The sequence below is a fragment of the Papaver somniferum genome, unplaced genomic scaffold (genome assembly GCF_003573695.1).
Source record: "Papaver somniferum cultivar HN1 unplaced genomic scaffold, ASM357369v1 unplaced-scaffold_81, whole genome shotgun sequence".
Lineage (NCBI taxonomy): Eukaryota > Viridiplantae > Streptophyta > Magnoliopsida > Ranunculales > Papaveraceae > Papaver > Papaver somniferum.
In genome coordinates, this window is record NW_020651082.1 from 544782 (window position 1) to 554825 (window position 10044).

Consider the following 10044-nt stretch of genomic DNA (forward strand, 5'->3'; position numbering starts at 1 on the left):
ATTAGATAAACACTGTATTAAGCCGCTACAAACACTATCTTATTACCAATTAACTTCGGACTGGACTATAATTGAACCCCTATCAGTCTCCCACTGGTACAAGGTATAGTTGTACCTCTATGCCTTTGATCCCAGCAAGATGCTACGTACTTGATTCCCTTTGTTGATCTCACACACAACAACGAGTTGCTACGTCCAAAAATCGCAGGCTTTGATAATAAAAAAATCTGTCTCACATGGAAAAGTCTATCAAAGGATAAATTTGTCACCCACAGATAAAGCCTAGGTTTTGTTCCGTCTTTTGATAGAAATCAAGGTAACAAGAACCAATTGTTAATCCGGTTTCTATTCCCGAAGAACAACCTAGATTAATCAATTACCTCTCAATAATCCTTCCTGACTACACAAGCGGATTATCGAGGAATCACGAACAGTGAGACGAAGATGTTCATGACTTCTTTATCTTACCTATCGGAGAAACAAGTTCTCAAGCGAATCAAATCGATTGTACTCGTACGATAGAAAAGTAAGATCAGATCACACAACTACGATAAAAGTAGTATCGGTCTGGCTTCACAATCCCAATGAAGTATTTAAGTCGTTAACCCGAATTTAGAGAAGAAACTCAAGGGTTAATGGAGATCGACTCTAGCGAGCGCACTAGTATCACACAGACGTGTGGGGATTAAGTTTTTCTCTAGCTACATGTCTCCTATATATAGCCTTTCAAATCAGGGTTTTTGCTTAGATATAAACAAACTCTATCCATCGTTAGACGAAACCTGATTTAGATTCAAGATAATATTTCTCAACCGTTAGATCGGAAAACAAAGCTTGTCAAATACACTTGTTGTAAACGTTTTCTAAGTTCGTGAAAACCGGCCCAAACGTTTACGCTTATGTTGGTTCAACATAGTAACCAAAAGGCAACCATATGATCTTCTCATATTGACTTGGTTTCTCATTCATCATAACTAGTTCACTTGACTCAAACGAACTAGTTAGAGAGTCATTTAATTGCTATGAGATCTTATGTAACTACACAAGACACAATTAAAGTAAGATGATTCGATTCGATTGAATCGGCTCAACGAACATTATAACCACGGTTTTCCTTAAGCATTCCTTAGTAATTTAATGTTTATATTCAAAACACATCTTTAGATCATAACCTCTTAAGTTCACAAACAAGTTCGCGGACTTAAGTACATCGGTCGAGTTTTCCAAACTCAGCAGAAATTCGCGGGTTGAGAACTTCCGCCAGTTCGCGAACTTAGCACACAAACGAGTTAATGAAAATCCCAGAAGAAATTTTCGTTTTGAAAACTTCTGACAGTTCGTGGACTGCATCTACAAACTGGGTTCGCGGACTTGGCAAGCCAATTCCACAATCCTACCTATTTCTCTTGCTCAACAAAGTTCAAAGAACTTCGGTTCAAGGAATACATGGTTATGCAATCTAAACTCTCATTTAAATCATTGAGACTTTCTTAGAGAACGCTATCCCAACCGTTATTCACAGATCGTCTTGACGTCAGAGCAATTCTCAACTAGTGATTGAAAGATGAAGATAAACCTGATCAAAGCGAGATGCTTTACCAACACATGAATTTCGAGAAAAAGATAAGCATTGAATACTCAGCTCGAAATGTCAAATGTGTTTGATCTAGTCTATATAGCATACGAAATTTGTATCATAAGACGTAGGAGATAGAATATATAGACTTTTGAGTGATAGATAAGTTCAAGTCTTCACATACCTTTTTGTTGATGAAGTTCCAGGTTCCTTGTGCATATCTTCGTTATAGTCGTTGAATCGCCATGAAGTCCTTGACGTCAACTACACTTTTCCTATCCTAGTCCGAGACTTAGCTAATAGGCTAGAAATCAAGACTCGTAGCTTTGATCACTAACATTGACAAAAATGATTGATATAGCAACGCATGCGAGGTTGACCGAGCTATGCTCTAACATAAACCGATAACTGTCACAAGAAAATTACTCAAAACAAATAATTTTATTCATAATAGTTTTATTCATAATAGACCAATACGATCAATGAAACAAATCACAAATTGATGTCTATTTTCTCTTTGCAACCTAGTCCTTCATATCAGAAACGATTGAAGGTGCATTACTACTTTTCAGCTTTTGAATTTCTTCAAGTAGAAAAGCCTTGTTGCTTGACCAGAATCTCTTGCAGATGAGAAATCTTTGTGAATGATTCTGCAAGAGCATGTAGTTCTGTCTTCGATTGAACACAAAAGTGTGTCAATGCCTCAATATACTGATCTTTCTTCACAGTATTCTCTCTTTCCTTATTGCTAAGCCAATCTCGCTTTCTGATTTTACCCTTAATGTCAAGAGATAAACCGGACTTAGTTTTAAGATAATCTTTCTGATCTTGTATCTTCTCCAGAGAAACCGTTTGATCCAGACACATAGTTTGGACAAGGAATGATCAAAATGGGAGAAGAGTCTTTTTATATTTTTTCATACTTCCGAAAATATAATATTCCTATAAATACGAATATATCAAATATCTTCAAACACTAGATATTATTTCCATAATCTACACAAAAGTGCCTTGATTTTTCTTCTTCCTCACTCAAATTTGGCACACACGGTGAGGAAAGAAATCTAATACCGATTAGGCGGTATTAGCATGAGAGTTTCTCTCATTATGGAACTTTGAACAACCAGAGTGTTCTTGATCTAGTTCAGTATGAAAAGATCCCTTTTTGTTACCCCGAACTAACAGAATATCTTGAGACAAATCCGAATTGCATACGCAACTTTTAGCAATTCTGTGTTTAAGACAGTTTTTGCATCTTGTCTTATTTTTCCTTTTACCATTAAATGATTTGACAACATCGGAAGACATGTCCATTTTTGAAATGGGTAAATCATTAGTAGAAGAGGAAAAATAAGATTGACAACTAATGCAATATTAGTTGTTTCCTCTTCTTCAGAATCATATGAATCAGAGGTCTCATCAAGAGTAACAGCCAATTCCTTGCTCCCAATGTATTTCTTAAGATTGGGACAGTCTTTAGCAATATGACCAAACCCTTTACACTTGAAGCACTGTGGCTGATATTCATCATCTTCTTCCTGATCTTTCTTGACAGGAACTCGATCATGTGGTCGAGAAGATCGATAAGTATCCTTATAAAATATCTTATTTCTCTTCTTCAAGAGATCTCTAAACCGTCTAGTAATTACTGACAAAGATTGTTCAATCTCATCATCATATTTTCCTGTAATCTCTTCATTCGAATCATCCGACAGTCTGTTTCTTTCCATTGGATCTTTTGGAACTTTTGCTTTAAAACTGATTCATTTACCTTGAATAAACTGTGATTTGTGATCAAAGATCTTTAACTTACCAACGAGTAAGCTTCGTGTGAGAGTTGAAAGATCATTTGCTTCTATGATTGCATGCTTCTTAGAATCATATCTAGATGGCAACGATCTGAGAATCTTGCATACTATATATTTTTCATAAATAGTCTTTCCTAACGAGAAAAAAGCATTAATTATCTCAGTAGTTTGATATGAATATCTTTAAAAGTGTTGTTGTCATCCATTCGAAGGTTTTCTCACTCGGAGGTGAGGGTTTGAAGCCTAGCTTCTTTCTCAGAAGAGTTTCCTTCGAATACGATCTGAAGATTATCCCAAGTTTCGTTCGAAGTTTGACATCTAGACACATGATGTTGCAAGTCATGACTCACATCATGAATAATAACATTCAAACCATCTGAATTCTGCTTTGACAATGCTTTTTCTTCGCTCGAAAATTCCGCTAAGCGTTTAAACTCAATTTCCGAATTTTCTCTCTTTGGAAGAGTATAATCATCGACGACTAATAGCTAAGTATTAAAGTCTCGAGATTGAAGAAAAGATCTCATAACAGATTTCCACCATAGATAGTTTGTTCCGTCAAATCTTGGCGTCACGTTAATTGAAGTCGATTCATGAGAAATCGAGTTCATTATTATAGGTTAGATCACACCAAATACATATTGTTAGATCTTTTGGTGTTTGCCTGCTCTGATACAGATTGAAAAGGCGAGGGTACCCAAATATACCTCAAACCAAAACTTTTCCTACCTATAAATCCTTTCTCCGAAAGTGATTGTCTATGGATACAGAATCGAGACAATACAACTAATCGGTTCACACTTTGTGTGATCGTCTATGGATACGAGATCGAGACAATACAACAACAAAGTATGTTACTTGATAAAAAGGTTCGGACTTAACCAAACACAATAGGATTCACTTATCATGTAATAGGATATTAAAGTTTGTGTAATTTACTTTAATTATAATAAAGAAAATTATAATGCGGAATATAAAAGTAAATGACACATCAGGATTTTGTTAACGAAGAAACCGTAAATGCAGAAAAACCCTGGGACCTAGTCCAGAATTGAATACTCTCAGGATTAAACTGCTACAAAAAATTACACTAACTTCGTATAGTTGAGACCAAGTACCTAACTCTATAGTATACCTAGTTCTGTATGTATTCCCATGCCTCCGACCTTTGAATAAGTCACGTACTTGGAACAATCCCTTTGGTTCGTGTTCCAAACAGTAAAGGAACAAGAAATCTACTTGATAACAACTCTATTCAACAAAGTGATATAGTTAGACAAAGGCTCTTCCGTTTATCTTAACCATAAACTCCTTCGTCAGGTCTAGATCTATCTTATATTCAATCACCCAAAGGTAATCGGCTAAGATTAAGCCAACAACACCTTTAATTACAAGGAATTGTGTTGATGCCTATCTACTTCAATTAATCAATCCAATCAACCACAAGGATAAACCTATTATTATGCACACCAAAGATTATAAACCCAAGTCAGATCTTAAATATCTTCGTTGTCTTGAAATCTTCTCAAATCTTCAATAAACACCTGCACACAATCAATTGAATATCTTGTGATCGATCACGCACAAAATGAAGTCTCTTAACAATAGATTATTACAAGATCGTCTTTAGATCTAACAACAGTCTAAAGATCCCTGTCGAAACTCTGAACTAGTTTGAGTGAATCTTATATCAGAAGAGAAGATTCTCAAGCATAAAAAACCGGGTGCAATCATATTTCAACCACCGTTAGTCAATCAAATCAATGGAAAACAAAGATAAACCGTAATTATCTAGTTTCCCACCAATGGGTCGTGCTAGAGATTCTTAATCCCAAAGAAGACTTTAAAACGAGTGGCCGTAAGAGATTTCACCTAATTATATTACTCTAATCTCCAATAGGCGGCTTCACCAGAAACAATGACGAAAGAGGAAGTCAAATTGTTACGAATGATTAATTTGCTAGTAAAGGCAAACTTCGGTATTTATAGACAAGGAAGTTTGGACACCAAGGAATTTCCAAAACCGAAAATATTCTCAAGACATTCATAAAAGTACAGATTCAGTTTTCATAATTCCTGGAAATGTTTTATTCAAAATTAAAATTCGAAATTTCTCAGAAAATCTAATTAGTAAATGCACATTACTAATTCCAATAATTTCCTACCAAGATAAATTAATAACCTTAATTAAAAGATTCTTAACTTACATATGTTTCGATTCTGGGATTCTCTTCCATTTAGCCTTTAAGGAATATCTTTGAATAATTATAGAAATAAACATTCAGCACGTGTTCAAAGTTTGTCGACATCTTTACATTGTAAGTTTTCTTTCACAATTACAACCTTGAAACCTATTTTCCACACTTCCAAACAAGTTTCGAATTGGTTCATCTGACTTTCAAGAACTATGTGATTGATCAAACCAAACATTCAATGACACTCATGGGTTGCGGTTCTACCAAAAAAAGTTTTGGTTATACCTCCATGTGAGTACTAAGCATAGTCACACTAGCTTACCAAAGATATGGTTGACTAGGTACTAGGATCGGTTCCCCAAATATATATGGTATCTAACTTATATGTGTTGCATCCCTTCAAAGGATCGGTTCCCTTTTCTTCTGTAAACGTGTTGCACCCCATATAAGGATCGGTTCCCCTCAATGTACTGCACCCCTTACAAGGATCGGTTCCCCTTCACCTCTTACAAGGATCGATTCCCCTTCACCCATTACTAGGATCGGTTCCCTTCATCTCTTACAAGGATCAGTTCCCCTCTTCCTATAGTAGTAACAAAACCGATACATACCAAGGTGATTACTTAAGATTGGTTTTACTAAAAAAAGTTCTACCAATACAAAAGTCAGGCCTTGGTGAATTAGTTCTACTAAGAACACAACAAGTTGTGAGCGGTTCTACTCTATCACACATATTGGTTGTTCATAAGATATGCAATGAATAACAAAACCAATAACGCCTGGCAATTTCTTTTCGGTTCACAAAACAAGTTTATGAACTTACTTCCTTCGAACACAGTAAACATTGTTCCCTAGGATGAAATACTCACCTTATACCCATACATAATCACAATAATATGCAAATGATTATAACAATGTCTTATCTACAAAGTTTAATGGTTAAGCAATAAACCTCGTATTGTATTCCTTAATACCATGTCTATCTAGAGTTCAAACATGCTTCACACTTATGTTTTCAATATGCACGACTTAAAAGATACGTTAGGGAATGAAACAGTTCAATTCAAATATCACTAACCTCAATTTGAAGGATGATTGTTGTCGTTGTAGCTTCTCGCTTCTTCACATCTTCAAGACTTCACAATACTTGTAATGTCTTACATCCTAATGCTTTCAAGCTAACCTATACGAACTTTATCTCTAGTACATAATCGAGCGACTCTTAACATGATTTTTGATTCACTAAAATATGACAACCAAACTTGACATACCAACGCTTGGTGGGTTCAACCGAGCAATGCTCTAACAGTTTGGTTGAAAATGTTGTTAAAGATAACTTGTGGATTTATATGCTTAAATTTATGTTATATAAATTCTCAACTATGTTTTGTGCAAAAGTAAATTAACAATAACAAAAAAAATGCATAAGTCTCTTTCGGACCCGTAACGCTCCGAGTTCGGATGTCCACACAGGTTTGACCCTGGTCCGGAACTCGGGGTGTTACAAGTTGGTATCAGAGCTCTAAGCTTTTGATCTTGAATGGGACCGGAAAATAAATTATTTGATATGTTGATGTGATACTAAGCATGCTTGTTTGATTTGATTGGTGTATTGCTTACGTCATCGTATTAGTTGTATTCTAATTTTTGTGTAATTCATGCGACTATTAGTTGTGTGCTAGATTGAAAATGTTTTTAGAATTTTGAGACTATAGGTATGTTCTAAATTTCGGGACGAAATTTCTTTTAAGGGTGATAGAATGTAATACCCTGTATTTTTAGTTGCGCTTTCGGGTCGGGTTGTACCAAATTAGTTAACCATGTGGTTTAGATTGTTGTTTCCTATGCCTCAGCCTAGGTGTGTGGATTGAACTTTAAAGACTACAAGTTAGCGTGGAAGTAAAATAATCAAGGGTATATTAATTATATATCCCTAGTTTTGACAGTAACAAATATACCCTTATACAGCAATAAATATACCCCTATAATTTAAAAACCTTATCCATTTAAATGTGGATTACATTAATACCCTTATTATATAATATATATATTTATTTCAAAATATAACAAACTTTTTTCTCCACCATTTCACCACTGCCACTACCACCACCACCACTACTAATATTCCACCACCACTACCACCATCACCGCTGCCGCCACCACCACCACCACCACCACCTACCAACACCACCACCACTAATATTTATTCCATCACCACTACCACCGCCGCCCCACCACCGCCACTGTCGCCACCGACAGTTCACGGCCTCCACCAATAGTGTTAACCGCCGCCGCCGCCACCACCACCGCAGCCAGTGGTATCAACAATCAAAGTTGACACCATGATATGGCGTCAATAATCAAAGCTGAAACCATGATATGATGTCAACAACCGAAGTTGATTCGAAAAAAAAAGTATATATATATATACGGAGTCAACAGCTGAAGTAGACATCATAATATGATGTCAATAACAAAAGCTAATCTCAAAAATTAAAATAAGGAAAAAAAATATTGTGTCAACATCTAAAGTTGACATCATAATACGGTGTCAACAAACAAAGTTGATACCAAAACAAAAATCAGAAAATAATAATAATAAAAAATTATGTCAACAACGGAAGTTGATCCCAAAACAACAAGCAGAAGATACGAAAAAAATAAATTGTATCAACAACCGAAGTTGATCCCAAAATCGGGTGTCAACAACCTAAGTTGACCCAAAATCTGGTATCAAAAACTGAAGTTGATCCCAAAACTGATCTAATATAATTAGTGAACCTGGCATGAATCGAACACGCATCCTCTGACATGGAGTCAGTTGTGCTACCATTGCACCACAGATTCATCTCCCACGACTCACCACACACCGCCCTCACCACACACCTTCATGCAACCACCTTCTCACCTATACCAACAACAAACCACCTTCTCGCTCCACCACCAATACCAACAACGAACCACAAAAACTCCAACAACACCACACACTACCATCAGGTTCACACGTTTATCAGTACACACATACACAACTAGCTAACTCAACTATATATTTTAAATAGAAGACATAAGGGCAAAAAAAGCACAATACAAAACGAACCACAAATCTCTTAAACTGAGAACTCTATATGAACAGAGCTTGTCCAACTTAAACAATGGATCAAAACTTGCCAGTACAAAGAACAAGGGTTCTCCTACAAGATAAATCAGTGACGCACTGCAGTCTACAGACTTGTCAGCAAATCCAATAAAAGAAAAATGAACCATTGAAACTTGAAAGATGCAAAAACGTGTGAAATAACAAAATCATACTCCATTGTTCTGTAGCTACAAATTCAATTGTCGTCTAAATTTTCACTACCTTGATTGGGGCCTCCTAAAACAAGAGAAAATATCTACCGGCGATCAGGATGTCGAGGAGAGTAGACGGAGATACAGACAGAGAAATATATATTGTATGTAACAAGCTCCAAAAATTGGAACAACACCTTAAATATCAACTGAGAATAGACGTATTAGAGATTATCATAATGCCTTTGAATCAGTTCAAAAGGGGTTTTTGAGTCCCCACCACTGTTCCCATATAAAACCATTTTCCAATCCATGATGTTATGCCGCCCCTGATTCAAAAAATTAAAAGAAAAAAAGAATATGTGAACACTTACTTGTAAGAAAACAAATTGAGGAAGAAAATCAAACACACTATATATAAAGAAACACCCTTTGTTTCTCCTCCTCCTAGTTCACCTAAAAAATTAGGCTAAGAACCAGAAATGTGGACACACAAAGGCTGAGAAAGAGACCCACTTTTATAATTATAAAGAAATAAATACTTGAGGAGAGGTAATTACAAAAGTAGGGTTGGGTGAGATCCGTGAGAGTACCTCAATGCAATGGACAATGATGCATATCTGCATTAAGCATTATCCTTTTTCATAGTGAAATATGCAAGCCTGGTATCACTTAGCTAGAGATATGATAACTGTTTGAAATCTAATGTGTTTTCTTAGCAAGCCAACGCATCATACATATATAATCATGCCATGCATTTTATCATTTTGACAATTTTAGCATTGGAGCAAAAACACCAACACAAATACTAGTGTCATATCAATTACCACCCTCACCACTACAGTAAAATCCACCACCATCACCTCCACAGAAACATCATCCACACCACCACAACCACAAACTGGAACTAACAACATTGGTGCAACATCCACCACCACTAATGCAAACACAACTACCACCGCCACCTATGCAATAACACATGCCACCACCATCACCACAACAATATTCACACTACCAGCCCTATAGTCAACTACCGATTTAAAAGCACCAAAGAAATATTCATCAATCTAAAAGAGTAAACGCAATCAATTGACAATCATTCCTCATATCAGAAACTCAAGACAAACATAGCACGGTCGAAATTAAATTTGTAACAAGAGAGTTTATGTGAAAGTTC